Below are 15606 nucleotides of genomic sequence, written 5' to 3' on the forward strand. Positions count from 1 at the left end.
AACACTTATGTAGAATTAAAGTACATCCACCAAGGCTCAGGGAAATTGTGGAAGAGGGCGCGGAAAGAATGTAAAAGTTACAGGGTGGGAAGGAATATCCAGACATAGCCCTCCCCACAATGACTGACTGCTGCTCTCACAAGTCATAACCTACAACTAAATAGTGAATACCAGCAATCCCACTAAGGATGGCTGTCAGTGCAGTGGGGGCAGGGATAGGGGAATGATGATACAAAGTTTCCACTTATGGAAGTTTGAATAGATGTCCCCCAATGTATTTAGTGTTTTATTAGTTTGTAGTTTGCATCTGCAGCCACCTGGCTGGAGGTGGTGTCACTGAGGGGATCTTAAGGTATGGTGGTGGGTTTGAGATTTCAATCTAAAGATATGCAAAGTGTGCCTAGCTGGAAGTCCTAAAGTGTTCTGTGTGGCTTTAGGCTTGTCTTCTCTGTGTTTGGTCCTGTGAAAGCAGGCCAGCTTCTTCTGTCATTATGGAACTTCCCCTGGATCTGTAAGCTTCAATAAATATCCCTTCCTCCATAACTCTGCCTGGTCTGGAAGTTCATCTCAGTGACCCTGAAGCTGTCTGCTACAGTACTAAAAAAAAGGGGGGGGTGGTAAAAAAGAATGTTGTAGCTATAAGCATAAAACTGACAAAGAAATCAGGGAACTGGCAGTATTGCTCCTGGTGGAAAATGAGCGGCACAACAAGGCAACGTAGGCAGTGTTAAAGGGACATTGACAAGAAGACACAGAGCTGGCTTCCTGGGTGGCCTCAGGTCCAAAGAGTTAGTGTTTGCAGGTCAAACAAAATGTGGAAGTATGTACATGGAGGCAAATAAAGTAAAAATTCTTGTGCAGTGACACCACATGGTGCTCCATGTAATCAACTTTGAGCAATTGTGCATAACATAAAGACAAGAGGCATGGCAGGGAAGATGCAAGGGCCAGTGGCTGAAGGCACTGTGTCACTTTCGGCACTTAGATTTACTTAGTCAGCACCAGAGGGTCGACACTCAAGGGTGTTTATTTCACATTCAGTAAGGATCATTTGTGTCCTGCCTTTACAAAGGAGTTGGACTTTGAAATGTCCATCACAAAGGCTAGAAGCTTATGGCATGTCTCTTGCCTTTAGCTTCCCAGTGATCAAGAACAATTTATATCATCTCCTTGTTCCATTTTTCTTTAACATAGTCTTTATTTTTATTTATTTACAATCAGAGAGAGATTTGGGGGAGAGAAAGAGGGAGCAAATGTGTACACAAGGGCCTCTAACCACTGCAAACAAACTCCAGATGCGTTCACCATCTTGTGCATCTGGCTGGATGTGAGTACTGAGGAACCGACCCCAGGTCGTTAGGCTGTGCAGGCAAGCGCCCCAACTGCCAAGACGTCTCTCCAGCCCCTCTTTGTTCCATTGTTCTGTTACTTCAGACACCAACCATATTTAGAAAAATGACCAATTGTTAATATTATGTTCTTTCATATACTGAAACTACATGTCAAGCAATATTTCATAAAGCTCAAATGTACCTAACTTTTCTTCAATTTATATTGGATTCACTATTTCCTTTCAAGTGATCTGAAATGAGTCTTCATATCTGCTTTTCCTGTGTGTAACTTCAGAATTAACATAAGTCACAACATAGATCCTAAAGGGAGGTGAGAAACAATGGAATAGAGAGAGCCCTTGCCTCTTGGGCTGAGGGCCTGGGATCCAACCAACCTGGGAGCCCGAAGCCAACTGGCTTCAGAGCAGGGGCTTTAACCCTGGCTCCTGTGCTTGCCTCCTAACCAGAAGAGCAATAGCAGATGCCTGAGATTTCAAGGTGAAAAATAACATTTTTTTTTTGGTGTAGTGTGTTTTAAACTGTTATTCCTAGATATTTGTCCCTACTTACTTTCTCTTATGTCAGCAATGGCTTTTAAAATGTCATATGAGAAGTGTGTTTGAGTATCAATATTAAAAGTTTCATTAGGGGGCTGGAGAGATGGCTTTGTGGTTAAACGCTTGCCTGTGAAGCCTAAGTGCCCTGGTTCGAGGCTTGATTCTCCAGGACCCACATTAGCCAGATGCCCAAGGGGGCGCACACGTCTGGAGTTCGTTTGCAGTGGCTGGAAGCCCTGGTGTGCCCATTCTCTCTCTGCCTCTTTCTCTCTCTGTCACTCTCAAATAAATAAATAAAAATGAACAAAAAATAATATTAAAAAATTTTTATTAGGAACAGAAAAAAACCTATAATTCTTAAGTGCATAACTAACTACATTTATCACTTTAAAACCTTGGTTCATGAGATGATGTTTTCATGGGGATGAGAAAGGGGGGAGAGTACCAAGGGGCACAGGAGTTGAATTAGTCTCCCATCTTTGTAAAGGCTAAACATAAGGGGATGTTATTTTGGCACAAATTTTTTCTTATCTCTCAGATATCACAGCTTTTCCTTTAGATTTTCATAAGGTTATGATTATTTGAACATGCCAGTGGTTTCTATTTCTAGCTTTGTGTCTTCTGCAAATGATTTTTGACATTTCATAAGTTCACAAGCAAATGCAAAGCAGGATCACACCTTAATTTTGTGAGTCAGCAAATTTAAAAGAGGAAAACAGAATTCTGGTCTTATTCAAGGCAGCTAAAAGATGGATGCATTTTAATTTAAACTCTGGCTACATTTTACATTAGTGTCTTGGAAAAGGGGGTAGAAGGGTATCTTAGGATATTTCCAAACTATGATTTTATTTACACTTCAAAATAACTCAGGAATAATAATAATAATAATAACAATAAATTTTTAAAAATAACAAAAAAAAAGGGCTGGAGGGATGACTTAACAGGTAAGGTGTTTGCCTGCAAAGCCAAAGGACCCAGGTTCAAGTCCCCAGGACCCACCCACATTAGCTCGATGCACAAGGGGGCGCACACATCTGGAGTTCGTTTGCAGTGACTGGAAGCCCTGGTGTGCCCATTCTCTCTCTCTCCCTCTTTCTCTGTCAAATAAATAAAAAGAAAATATTTTTTATATATGCTGCTGAAGAAAGCACTAAAAATAAAATATTAAAAAAAAAACAAAAAAACTCAGGGAATGAGAAGCTTATTGATTTCCTAAAACAATTAAAATCAAACTCCTAATTTTAATGTTTGTGTGTGTGCACACATGTGTGCACAGGTGTGCATGAGTGTATAGGTATACATGCCTGCACATGTATGTGGAGTTCAGAGAACAACCTTGAATATTGTTCCTTTCATGTGTCATCCTCCTTTTTTAAGGCAGGGACTCTCATTGGCTTGGAGCTCACCAATTAGTTTGGACTGGCTGGCCAGCCAACTCTCCATCTCTCCAGCACTGGGATTATAGACAGCCTCAACATGTCTGGCATTTATACATGAGTTCCAATGATCAAATTCAGGTTCTTTTGTTTACAAGGCAAACACTTTATTGAGTAATCTATCTCCCCAGCCCAGTGAAAAATTTTAACGCCCTCCAATGTGCTCCTGAATATTAGGAAAAGCTTGTACATCGATAGCCATGCCACAAACAGATGCCTCCAAGTCTCTTCACCTATGGTGTTTTACACTGCCATGTGTAAAACAGACTAGGCAAGCTGATATAATTATGACTATAATCATAAAGCTGTAAAACAAACAGCCAGGCTAGAGAGATGGCTGAGTAGTTAGGGTACTTGCCTGCAAAGCATAATGACTAGAGTTAATTCCCCAGTACCCACATAAGGCTAGATGCACAAAGTGGTGCATGTATCTGTATTTCATTTGCAGCAGCTAGAGGCTCTGGTACAGCCATTCATTCTCATTCTCTCTCTCCCTCTTTCTCTTTCTTCCCCCTCCCACATTGTTGGTGGCACACACCTTTAATCCCAACACATGCAACACTTGGAAGACAGAGGTAGGAGGATCATTGTGACTTTGAGGCCAGCCTGACTACATAGTGAATTCCAGATCATCCTGGACTAGAGTGCGACCCTACCTCAAAAAAACAAGACAAGCAAACAAACACATAAGCAAAACCCCAAATAACCAATTTTAGAAACTTTTAGAGACATTTATACCAGAGAATGCCTAGAGATAAGCAACACAGCATATTTCTTTTTGAGATGAGGAAAGTAGGTCCCAAAAATGCAGATGCCTTGTCTAAGTTCTGATTCAAGGTCGAGTTCACAAACAGGAATGCTGGAACTGAAACACTCACCAACTAATAAAGGTCTGGTGCTTACCTCAGCCTTTCATTTATCTCAAAGATGTTTCCTCATAGCAAAATAACAAATGTAACAGAAAACAAGAAGGGAAAAGCCAAGCTAATCTTTAAAATACAATCATCTTCATTGTAAACATTAATGTTATTTAAATATTGTATCTTTACGAAACAAATTAAAAAGGAAATAAACTAGACAACTCAAACTGTTCATTGGGAGTGTGGTCCAGGTCTTACTCCTCTCTTCTTGCTAAACTCCTGCTTCAAAGGATATCCCAGGATAATTTTGTATTACTGCAAAAATTATGGCAGCAATACCAAGAGACTAGCATTTTGCAGGCAACAATCCTGAAGGAAATCTATAAGCCAGAAACAGCAAAAGAACAAATAGTTTGTCCTTGCTAAAGAAAACAAGTATAAAAAGAAAGGGAGAAAGGAAGTAAAGAAAGGAAAAACAGGGAGAGAAGAAGAAAGGAAACATCCACAAATTATATTCACATTTGATTTTATTTAGGTTTATAGGACTTTCAAGTGCCAATTCATATGTGGAATAAAGATTTTAATATGTATTGACGATGTTTACTCTAAAACCTTAACCTTAAAAGATAATGAATGAATAACACTCTACTATGGCAAAGGTCTGATTCAACTTATTAAAGAAACATTATCCTCTTCAAATGACAGCATGATACATTATTAAATGATTGAACTAAATGTTATTCTTAAGTTACATTTCAATTTTGAGACTAAATTATAAAACTTGGAAGGCTCTTACAAATTTTACTTTAGAATGTAACCAAGTCTAAAATTTTATGATGAAAGGATTGTCTGCAATAGTTTAACCTTATCATATAAGACTGTACAGTTCAACACAGTGGCCACTAGCCATGTGGCTACTGAGCACTTGAAGTACAGTTAGTCTGAATTCAGATGTGCTCTATGTATAAGATTTACTCACAGTCTAAATTCAGATGTGTTCTGTGTGTAAGACTTTTATTTGGTTTCCAAGAACTAAACAAACAAATCAATTAAAAAATCACATCCATAAATCAATATTTTATATTTCTATGAATTATCTACATCTCATTTACATATCCATATATAATTAAAATTTATATATTTATCTTTTAAATTATATTTACATAATCAAAATATGATTATGTATAATATGCATAATATATGATATACAGATATATTTAATTATATTTTATTTATATGCCATGTATTATATTTCATATTAATATTATGAATATATTTGGATAGATAAGATATATTATCAAGTTAATTTTATGTTTCTTTTTAGTGTTTTAAAATTAAAGCATTTTACCACAATTATAAGGTATAAAATGATATATATTTAAATATATATTGAATTAGATTTATAAGCATATACATGTGTATATACAGATATTATATATATACATATCCATATATATGTATACATGTAGATAGATAGATAGATAGTACTATATTTTTATTGGATAGTCTTGGTCTAAGCTATTATGCAAATCAGTAAAGAGATAGAAATTATTTATATAACTTAGGTCATTAACATTTTATATAAGACATACAATACTTTTAATCAGTTTTCTTCTCAGAATCACTGGTCTTTATTCTGACATGTCACTACAAAACAATTATACACACACACACACACACACACATATATATATGTAAATATATAAACAAGCAAACAAAATGTATATATACATACATACATACATACATACACACACACACACACACACACACACACACACACACACACACACATTTTGTTTGCTTGCTTTTCAAGTTATGCTTTTGCTTGAGCCCAGGCTGACCTGGAATTCACTATGTAGAATCAGGGTGGCCTTGAACTCAGGGCAATCCTCCTACCTCTGCCTCCTGAATGCTGGGATTAAAGGCGTGCGCCACCATACCTGGATATACATATATTTTTTAAGTGCCCCCCAAAGTAGTTGCACTCCACATTTCCAAGAGAAGTTATTCTAAAACGAACAGTCCATGTGTAAAATATACTGTTTATTTTAAATAAGATTCACATGAATAATAATCAAAGTGGATGGGTTACTCTAAAACCACCAGAAATGAAAAAAGAAGCCAGTAATCCCAGCTACCTGGAGGCTTTGGCATGAAGACCACAAGTTCAGGCCTGCCTGGGCTAGAATGAGTTCAAAACCAGCCTGATCTATGGAGTGATGAGAACTTGTCTCAAAACAAAAGTACAAAAAGGGAGGCTGTGAATGGTGGCACACAACTTTAATCCCAACACTTTGGAGGCCAAAGTAGGAGGACTGCTATGAGTTCAAGGGCAGCCTGAGACTACACAGTAAATTCCTGGTCAGTCTGGGCTACAGCGAGACCCTACCTGCCAAAACAAAATACAAAAACAAAAAGAAAAAAAGAAAAAAGAAAACCAAAATGGGCTGGGTGGAGCTCAGTGGTAAAGTGCTTGTCTAGCCTGTATAAGGTCTCAAGTGTCAATCCCAGTACCACAAAAATATGAAAAATCCTCCTATAGCTGTTTATACAAATATAAAATATATACTTATTTACATATGAAATGTACTGTATATACCAAAAAGTATTGTCTATATCATTATAGGATGAAGAACAAGAATGTAAATGAGGGTTGAAGAGATGGTTTAGCAGTGAAGTTACTTGCCTAAAAGCCAAAGGATCCAGGTTCTATTCCCCAGAAACCACAGAAGCCAGACAAAGTGATGCATGAATCTGGAGTTCATTTGCAGGGGCTGGATGTCCTGGCATGCTCTTTCTCTCTATTTGCTTTCCCTCAAATGAATAAATAAATGAAAATTGAATGTTTTAAAAAAGAATGTGAATGAAGGGGCCACAATTATATGAAACTGCCCAGAGGCAGAATGCCAACAATGAGAGAGAATTAGGTAAACACAAGTTTTCCCTTTAGTCAAAATTCATAATTTGAAGCATCTTAAAGAGATGACTTGGCAGTACCTCTGGCCCTGTGGGCTCTCATGGCTGAGGCCTACAATGTGCAGATCACTGAGCCCATGGATTTGGGAATTGAGGCTTATGATGAGGAAATTTCCCAAGGCACAGAGTGAGCTTCATTTCATTAGACTGAGACTGCTGAAATAAACATACCACAGTATGTGGTTTATGAAATGTCACTGCTGGGTACGAGTCCTGCAAACAAGCCACCACTGCTCCTTTCTTGGGAAATGGCACATATTCCAGGACTTTTCTTGGTTAAACTGTGGCAACTAAATCTTGTTTGCATTTGGGCTGGTTTAGGAGCAAGGAATGAAGAAGACCCTAGAGTCAGCAGCAAAGGGAAATAGAGAAAGACAACTACGATATCATGTGTCCCTACTCACAGACCACCCTTGTCTCTACTGGGTCATCTAGTTGATGTTGAGAACCAATAAGTGATCTCTTTCCCAGAATCTTTCTACTTCTTTAAGGAATGGGTTTATGAGATTAAATAGCACCAACGCCCAGAGCTCACAAGGGCAAGGCTAATTGTTTTTTGTTGGGGATCTGGAAAGACAGGGTTGGTGGGTATATAGCTGGTAGGGCCAGCCCTGATAGAATAACCAGGAAGTGTCATGAAGGCTCCAGGTCAGGACGACAGAGAGAGAAGCAGGAAGCAGAAAGGGGAGTAGCCTAGCACAAAACACAATGTTTATATACTTCAGCATAAGACCATGATGGTACATAGTAACACCCAGGGGATAGCATTCACTGAGAGGATGCTCAGCTCCTGGCCTCAGGTAGCAGCAGGTGGCAGAACGCTCAGAAGAGTGATGTATCCTGTTCATGCACTCCGAGAACCATGGCCTTAGGCTTACACTGGGCACCTCCTTTCATGGTTTCTGCTCTCCATTAGTCCTAGTCACTTCTTTTGAGCTACACAGAGCTGAAACCATAACCACCGTGGCTCCCTTACTTCTCACTAGGAGGAGTAGTTTCCACTCTCCTGCTTCTGCCCACTGCCAATAAGTTAGTACTCCTCCCCTTTAAAGTTAACCAACCTTCCTTGCCTTCAGCTCTATGCTCACATCCCTCAATATCTTTTCCCCTCAAGTTACCATCCTCTTCCTTTTCTCAGAAGGCAGAATTTAAACTTTATCACTCTACTCTTTCACTGTACATTCACCTCCAGTCTTCATTTTACTTGTCCTCTGACTATGCAGTTTCCCTTCCCTGATTCCTCAGCAATCACTCTCCTATCTAAAACCCCCTTCCTCTGTGCCTGTCATGGTTAATCCTAACTGTCAACTTGACTGGATCTGAAATGAGCTAAGAGTTATGTTTCTGCGAAGGTCTGTGGTGGCATTTCCAGAAAGACTGATAGGAGACCTTCTCCCAGAGTGGGCAGCCCTTTTGTCAGCAGTCAAGACATAAAGAGAAGATAGTGCTGCCCACACTGCTGGTGGGTGTGTCCATTCTGTTACTGATGCTGCTGAGCAGCCAACAGTTCTCAGCCTTGCCAGTGCGCACCTAGCCAATGTTGGGCTACCCAAGCCTGTATTGCATAAGCTACCGTAATAAATCCAATTTGTAATATATATTCATCCTATTTGGTTCTGTCCCTCTAGAGAACCCTAATCCTAATATAGTGCTCAGATCTCAAACATCAGTGATCTGTAAGAATCAACTGGTGATTTCATGCACCTTCTACACTTCCACCCACATCTTCCAACTTTTTTGTTGTTCATTGCTGCTTTCACCAGGCCAGCTGGCCTGTAAGTTTCTAAGAGTCTCCCATCTCTGCCACCCTTTTCACCCTAGGATGCTGGGGTTACAGATGCTATGGCTTCTGGATTGCATGGGTTCTGGCACTCAGTACTCTTGAACTCAGGTACTTGTGCTTTTGTGGCAAGTGCTTTATCCACAGAACCATCTCTCCAACTTTCCTTTTTTTTTTTTAAATTAGTTTTCTATTTAGCAAATACAGGCAGTTTGGTACCATTATTAGGCTCATCCATGACCTACCCCCTCCCCATTGGCCCCTCCTTGTGGAGGTATAAGGGTCATGCCTTGTGGAGTTAGCCCACAGTTATTGGTGCAATAAATGTCTCTGCATATCCTGACCCAACATGTGGCTCTGACATTCTTTCCGCCCCCTCTTCCGCAAAATTTCCCTGAGCCATGTCCAACTTTCCTTTTTTTCTCCTTTGGAATACTGTAGATCAAACCCAGGGTCTTATGTGTGCAAGGTGAGCTCTTTATCACAAAGCTATCTTAGCCCTCTTAAGTGGAGTCTTCACATGGCTGGTCCATAAGCTCTTCAAATCCACCACATCTAAAACCAAGTGACTTCCCTCTTCCAAGCAGTCTCTACACTACCTCCCAACACCAAGTCTAAAGTTGAGGAACTGATTTACCTCTGAACTCTTCCTCTCTGTTCTCTCCACTCTCCTTCCTTGAGTACATCTTCCCTCTTGCCTTCACTAGCTCATCCTAAGCCTTCCAAGGCAGCACTGTCCTGTGTCTTCCCACTCCAATCTTTTACACTAGCTTTTGAACTATTACTACAAAATGCAAATTTAATCATGCTGCTTGTTCTACAACTCAAATTGCTCTCTCTTGCCACTAGAGAAATTCTGGGCTTTTTAGAAAAAAAATTACAAGATTCCGTTCCTCCAGAATTTTACTACATCTCACACTGAACTATTCTTTCAGGTCATTTCAGAAAGCTAGAATTTCCTTGGGTAGATGCTGTCACTTGGAGAGCCTTTCCTTCCTCTGTCCAATCTACAACTTAACAGTTCTAGAATTTCTAGTGCTAACTCCCATAGGAAGGCCTCCTTCAGCCAATACATGTGCTCTGTCCCCTGTCCTGAGGGATCTCCCATTCTTGCCCTTTCCAATTAAATAATTTCCAATTGATGTTTCAATTAATTGAGAATTACCCCCCGCTTCCTGCAACAGCTACTTCCATCTGTACAGGGGCTCTCAAGTTCATCTTTGCCATCCTGGTACCAAACACAGTACCTGAAAACACAGTAATAATATAGTAAAATATACTGGACAAAGGGTTGGACCTGTGGGCTGCTACTTACTGAGCAGTTTACATTTGTGAAACACTTAACACCATGATTTCACTGTAGAATATGATCAAGAGGTGACCAGTCTAGTTTGTAAATGGAAAATGAAAAGCTTAGAGGCTGAAGAGATGGCTAAGCAGTTAAGGTGCTTGTCTGCAAAGCCAAAGGACTCAGGTTCGATTCCCAAGGACCCATGTAAGTTACATCCACAAGGTGGCGCATGCATCTGGAGTTCATATGCAGCAGCTAAAGGCTCTGGTATGCCCATCTACCCGCCCCCACCTACTACCCCCCCCCCCGTCTCTATCTGCCCCCCTCTCATTTTTTTTTCTGATATGTAGAGCACATATGTTTATCATGTGAAAGAATAAGTCATTGCTACTTCCTCACTCGTATTCATCAGGAGTGTGTATGTGTGAGTGTATGTGTGCGCATGTGTAATAGCTAGTCCCTAACAAGAGTTTTCCTGTTCTATAGACAAGGGCACAGTGATTTCAGTAGCCTGATGATGAACACCTAGCTTGTTATATGCAAAAAGCATCTTTGACCATAGGTCCCCTCTATAGTGACCGGTGGCCTTACCACATCCCATTTACCCTTAGGTTTCCAGCTGTCAGGCTCAACCTATGAAGAAAAAGCATGTTCCTGACTCTGGTGGCCTATCAGCACCCCACCCTCTCCTATGGGAGGTTTCTGTAACCTCAGAGTGCATGCTTAACATAGCTTTGCTCTGTGGCACCTGCTCACCTCCCAGGAAGCTGCTTATACCTGAAAAAAATGTACCTGTTTCATCAAATACTTTGAAAATGCAGCCACACTGAGAACTTTCTACTATATAATGAAACTATGCGTACTTTTCATAAATTTACATACACACAAAGCAATAAAGATGCTCACAGAAGCAGTCAGATGGCCCTCAAGTGTACAAAATGGAGAGAAAATGGCTGTAATATACAACACCCAAGCAATTACTAGCCAGTGTCTTCCCACTCCATGCTTTTTGGATGGAGGACCCTAGTTCAATTATTTAGCCTCTGGTTTCTCTACTATTATAAGTACCTCTCTATAATTTAACCACCATGTTTTGTAAAGGGTTATCTTTAATAACATGTGGAGCTACTTACCTAAGCAATAAAAAAATCACAACTAGCAAGTAACATCTCTTGCAATTAAAAAAAAAAATGTCTAAACTCATTTTACCCCTATGGTAGTGTATTCTCTACAAAGAGTTTTTAAAACGAAAACCCAAAAAGAAAATCTTTCCTTTGAACACTCACTAAGAAACAATTTTAAAACTGTGTTTGTAAAAGCCCAGTGTGGTGGCACACGCCTTTAATCACAGCGCTAGAGCGCTGGGGAGGCAGAAGAGCTAGGACTGCTGTGAGTGCGAGGCCACTGGGCGTCTACATACATAGCGAATTCCAGGTCAGCCTGGGCCAGAGTGAGACAACACCTCGAAAAACCGAATAAATGAATAAATAAGATGTGTGTGTGTGTGTGTGTGTGTATTAAACAGAAGGCAAGAAACCGAGTCTGGAGCCTGAATTTAATAAGCATTTCCTACTTCACCCCTCCCCAACTCCAGAAACACTGCTCCTGGTCAGATGTAAACCAGAGCGCCATGGAAACTAGTTGGAGAATTTTCTGCAGACACTTTGCTGACATACACAAACATGAAGATGCTTGCAATGTGTGATCGTTTGTAGGACCATAATGACCAATGAATGCCACATGCGTCCTTCTTCCTCCATTCGCTGTCATACTCATATCAAACACATGGTGATGTATTTTTTTCCCCAGACCCTGGTCATTTTTAGTTACCAGCTCTCAGGTACCAAGGCTGCCAGCCAAATGGATGAACAAACCCCTTTACTGTGCTGATATTTTTCAATACTATCTAAAAACATGGACCATGATTCTCTTTTTAAACCTTAATTCTCTTCCTACGGGCAGTGCCAACCTATGAGCGCGGGACTTTAGAGAACCCAAAAGATAAGTTGAGAAGCTTCGGTGCAGGGCAAGTAAAAGGACAGTGTCGAGGTTAACGGGGCCACATGAGGGAAAGATAGACATAACAACAGGATGTTCGTTTCCAGAGGAAGCAGGAGCAGTAACTGCCGCGGGGCAGGAAAGGCGGAGTCAGCGGCTCAGCACCCAAAGAAACCAGGGCTGTGCCAGGGTTTGCAGAACGTGGCCAGTTTGCTTACCTCGCCACCCACGGGGACGGGGTCAGGCCTCCCGGCACTAGCTATTCTAGACCGGTGCCCATCTGCTCGTATGGCTGGCAACCGAGCGAAGAGAAAAGGCAAACGCCGCGCACCGTGGCACGTGCACTTGTCCCTAAGTCATCCCTAGAAGCCAGTGCCCAGACACAAGGGTTCTGGGGGTGCTAGGCCCGCGGCGGGTGGGGGAGGCGGGCTCGCGTGGGTGTGGAGGCAGGTGCTCCCTGCCGGGCTGCGGCCGCCCTCCCCCTCCCTCCCTCCCATCCCCGGGGCTGACGCTCGCTCTCCAGGCGCGCGCATCCTCCAGCTCGGCCAGGCCCGAGGGAGGGCTGGGGGAGGGGAAAGGGCTGGTGCGCTTCCCGCATCCAGACCAGGGACGGCCCTAGGAAGCGACCCGCCTGTCACCTGCTGCCCGCCGCGGGCAGACGAGGCATCCTGGGTGGGCACCACGACCGACCCCGCGGCCCGGGTGTCTTCCCGCTGCACCATGCAGCCGGCCCGGCGCGCCCCCGCCCCAGCCCCGGAGGGCAGGTACCTCGGAGCACCGGGCCCCAGGAGCCTCCCGGCCGCGGTCGGTCGGTCGGTTGCTCGGAGCGTCCCTCCGGCTCCTCCGGCCGACGTCAGCGTCAGCTGCAGGCGAGGGAAGGGGCGGGGGAGCGCGGGAGCCGGCCCTTCCTGCAGCGGCCGCCGCCAGCCGGAATCGCGGCGCGGAGCCCGCGCGCCGCAGCGCGACGCCCCGGGGGCGGGCGTCCCCCCCCCCCCCCGCCAAACCAGCGCCGCCGCGTCCCCTCCTCTCCCTCCCGGGGACAGCGAGAGGCCACCCCGGACATCAGGACCCCGGGATCCTTGTAGGGTGGGGGCGATGGTCTCACCTTGTTTGGGGCAGATTGAGGACCGAGGGATTGAGTGTCCCTCGCTCTGCTGCCTGGGTTCTTTCTGTGACCCCCCATTTCTTGGGATGTCCCCAGTTCAGACCTGCCGCCCAAGATGACCCCGCCCCAGCTCTCCGGCCGGAGTTCCACGTGTCCCTAGCATTTGCGTCACAATGACCTGGCTACAGGTGGCCAGCCCAGCCCTACAGTGTGCGGTTCTTGCTGCTGCTTCCTGACAGGGTGAATTTGGGTTCCCTTAACTAACAGGACAATTTCAAAAGCACAGGACCAAAAAAAGAAAAAAGTTAGAGGTCTGCCTTTTGACACCGTGTGTGAGCTCAAGGTTGGGGGGAAGAAACAACTGAGTAATGTATTAAAATATACTTAAAAATAGCTGTTTTCCATAACATAAAAGTATCAGACCTGTATCTTGTATACTTGTTTGTGACACAGCATCATACCTGTAATTTTTAATATTTGTTTATGACACGGCAGTTCATCTACTCTTTACCTTTTACGAACAGGAAGGAGCCAAACCTTGGTTTCTGGTGTACAGAAGTATCGGGCCAGGTGTTTCCTCATATCTTTGTTGAAATAAACCTGCGTCCATTCCCCGGTTATATTACATGTCTATAAAGTCATTGAATGGTTCCTGCTTGAAACAATTCAGCAGGATGGAATGATCTTTGTGAATAATGAGGAAGACAAATCAGAATCCACAGCTAACATGCATGGGGTGCTCCCTAGGGAACAACTGTATGTTGTATGTTTTACATTTAATCCCTATAGTAACCTAGTGTTATAGGTAATAAAGCTACCTTTATCTTACAGGTGAAGGTACTGCCCAGAGGGCCACAAGAAGGACTAAGTGGGGCTGAGGATATGAGTCAGTGCTCGCAAGCAGGTCCTAGGGGTGTTTTAAAAAAGTTTATTAGCATGGTGGATGTAGCTCAGACTTAGGACACTTACTAAGCATTATAAAGGCCTTGAGTTTGATCCCCAGATCCACAAACTAAATTAAAACATTGAGGTTATTACTGTAAACACTACACCATGTTACACTACTTCCAACATTGGAGGTACTCAGTAAAAGGCTGAATGTTAATTAACTGAGCCACTGGGAAAGGAATAAATCCTCCCAGAAATTTTCCTGTCTCTCTAATGTCCTTCCTGCCAGTAGTAACTTGAGAGATTTGTTAGATACATAGAATGTATTTAAACACCACTATCAAAGGTCCATTTTGAGGCAGATATTGGTATTTGTCAGCTGCCATGAGAAAGTAGGATGGAAGACTACATGTGTGTTGATCCCCTCAAAGTACAGGTCACTGGAACACCAATGTGTGGGTCTGTGAAGTTTACTTATATAATCACTTAATTTTTTTTTTCACCCTTCTAAAGGCTAAGATATGGAAGCCCTGACTGTAAGTCCAACATCACAGAAGCTAAAAGTGCCTTCGAAAACAGTGTCTGAAAGTAAATATATATGTGATATCAGCATGCCTGTCACTGTGGTACAAAATCTTAGGGAATTTAAGAGAAATCCTTTTGGTGACAGGGTTTTTCTAGGTTGCCCAGGCTAGACTGGAACTGGAGATCCTCTTGCCTCAGAATGCCAGTGCTGGGATTATAGGAGTACTTAATCACACCTAGGTTTAAGTGACTTTTATCATACTTCACCTTATTCTAACACTCAGGTTAACAGTTGAGGAAGGAAACAATCCCTGCTTATTCTACATCTTCAAATATATCTGATACAAATGCTGATACAAAACATGTATCAGGTTCTACTAAGAATCTGAAACAACTCATAAAAATGATTATTTTTAAGAAATATTTTCTATTTACTGATTTATTTGCAATGAGAAGGAGAGGAAGGAAGAGAGGGAAAGAGGAAGGGAATGAGTACACCAGGACTTCACAAATGAATTCCAAATACCTTCACCACTTGTTCATCTGGCTTTACATGGGTACTGGGGAATTGAACCTGGGTTGTCAGACATTGCAGGCAAGTGCCATAACAGCTGAGCCATCTCTCTAGCCCTAAGAATGATTATTAAATGATGGAACCTAAAATTATGAAAGAATTAAGGTGCAATCTGCATAGTGCAGCAGGATGACAAACAGACTTCTCCCCAGGAAAAATGCTTTACAGATGTGCTAACAGGACTGCATGAATTTGGCATGCTGTTAGTCACCCCCTAATAGTGACCAAGGAAAAACGACAGATTAAACTAGATTAAGGTTTTTTCTCTTGCATAAAGGAAAC

The 15606-nt window shown here is 42.3% G+C and overlaps 1 protein-coding gene across 7 annotated transcripts in view; it reads right to left on the reverse strand.

The window, feature by feature from the left end:
• The window catches only part of Ica1 (islet cell autoantigen 1), a 147710-nt gene extending 134224 nt beyond the window's left edge, over positions 1-13486 (reverse strand). Inside the window, exon 1 of one of the 7 annotated variants that reach the window (XM_045160687.1) lies at positions 13338-13486. The gene's annotated coding sequence lies outside the window, so the exon portion shown is untranslated. Of the gene's footprint in view, positions 1-13000; positions 13132-13337 lie in introns of those variants that run through there. The other 6 variants (XM_045160682.1, XM_045160686.1, XM_045160684.1 and 3 more) reach the window with 6 other exon arrangements.
• Between the last annotated feature and the right edge of the window lie 2120 nt (positions 13487-15606).

This window comes from Jaculus jaculus, chromosome 10 (assembly GCF_020740685.1).
Source record: "Jaculus jaculus isolate mJacJac1 chromosome 10, mJacJac1.mat.Y.cur, whole genome shotgun sequence".
Taxonomy (NCBI): domain Eukaryota; kingdom Metazoa; phylum Chordata; class Mammalia; order Rodentia; family Dipodidae; genus Jaculus; species Jaculus jaculus.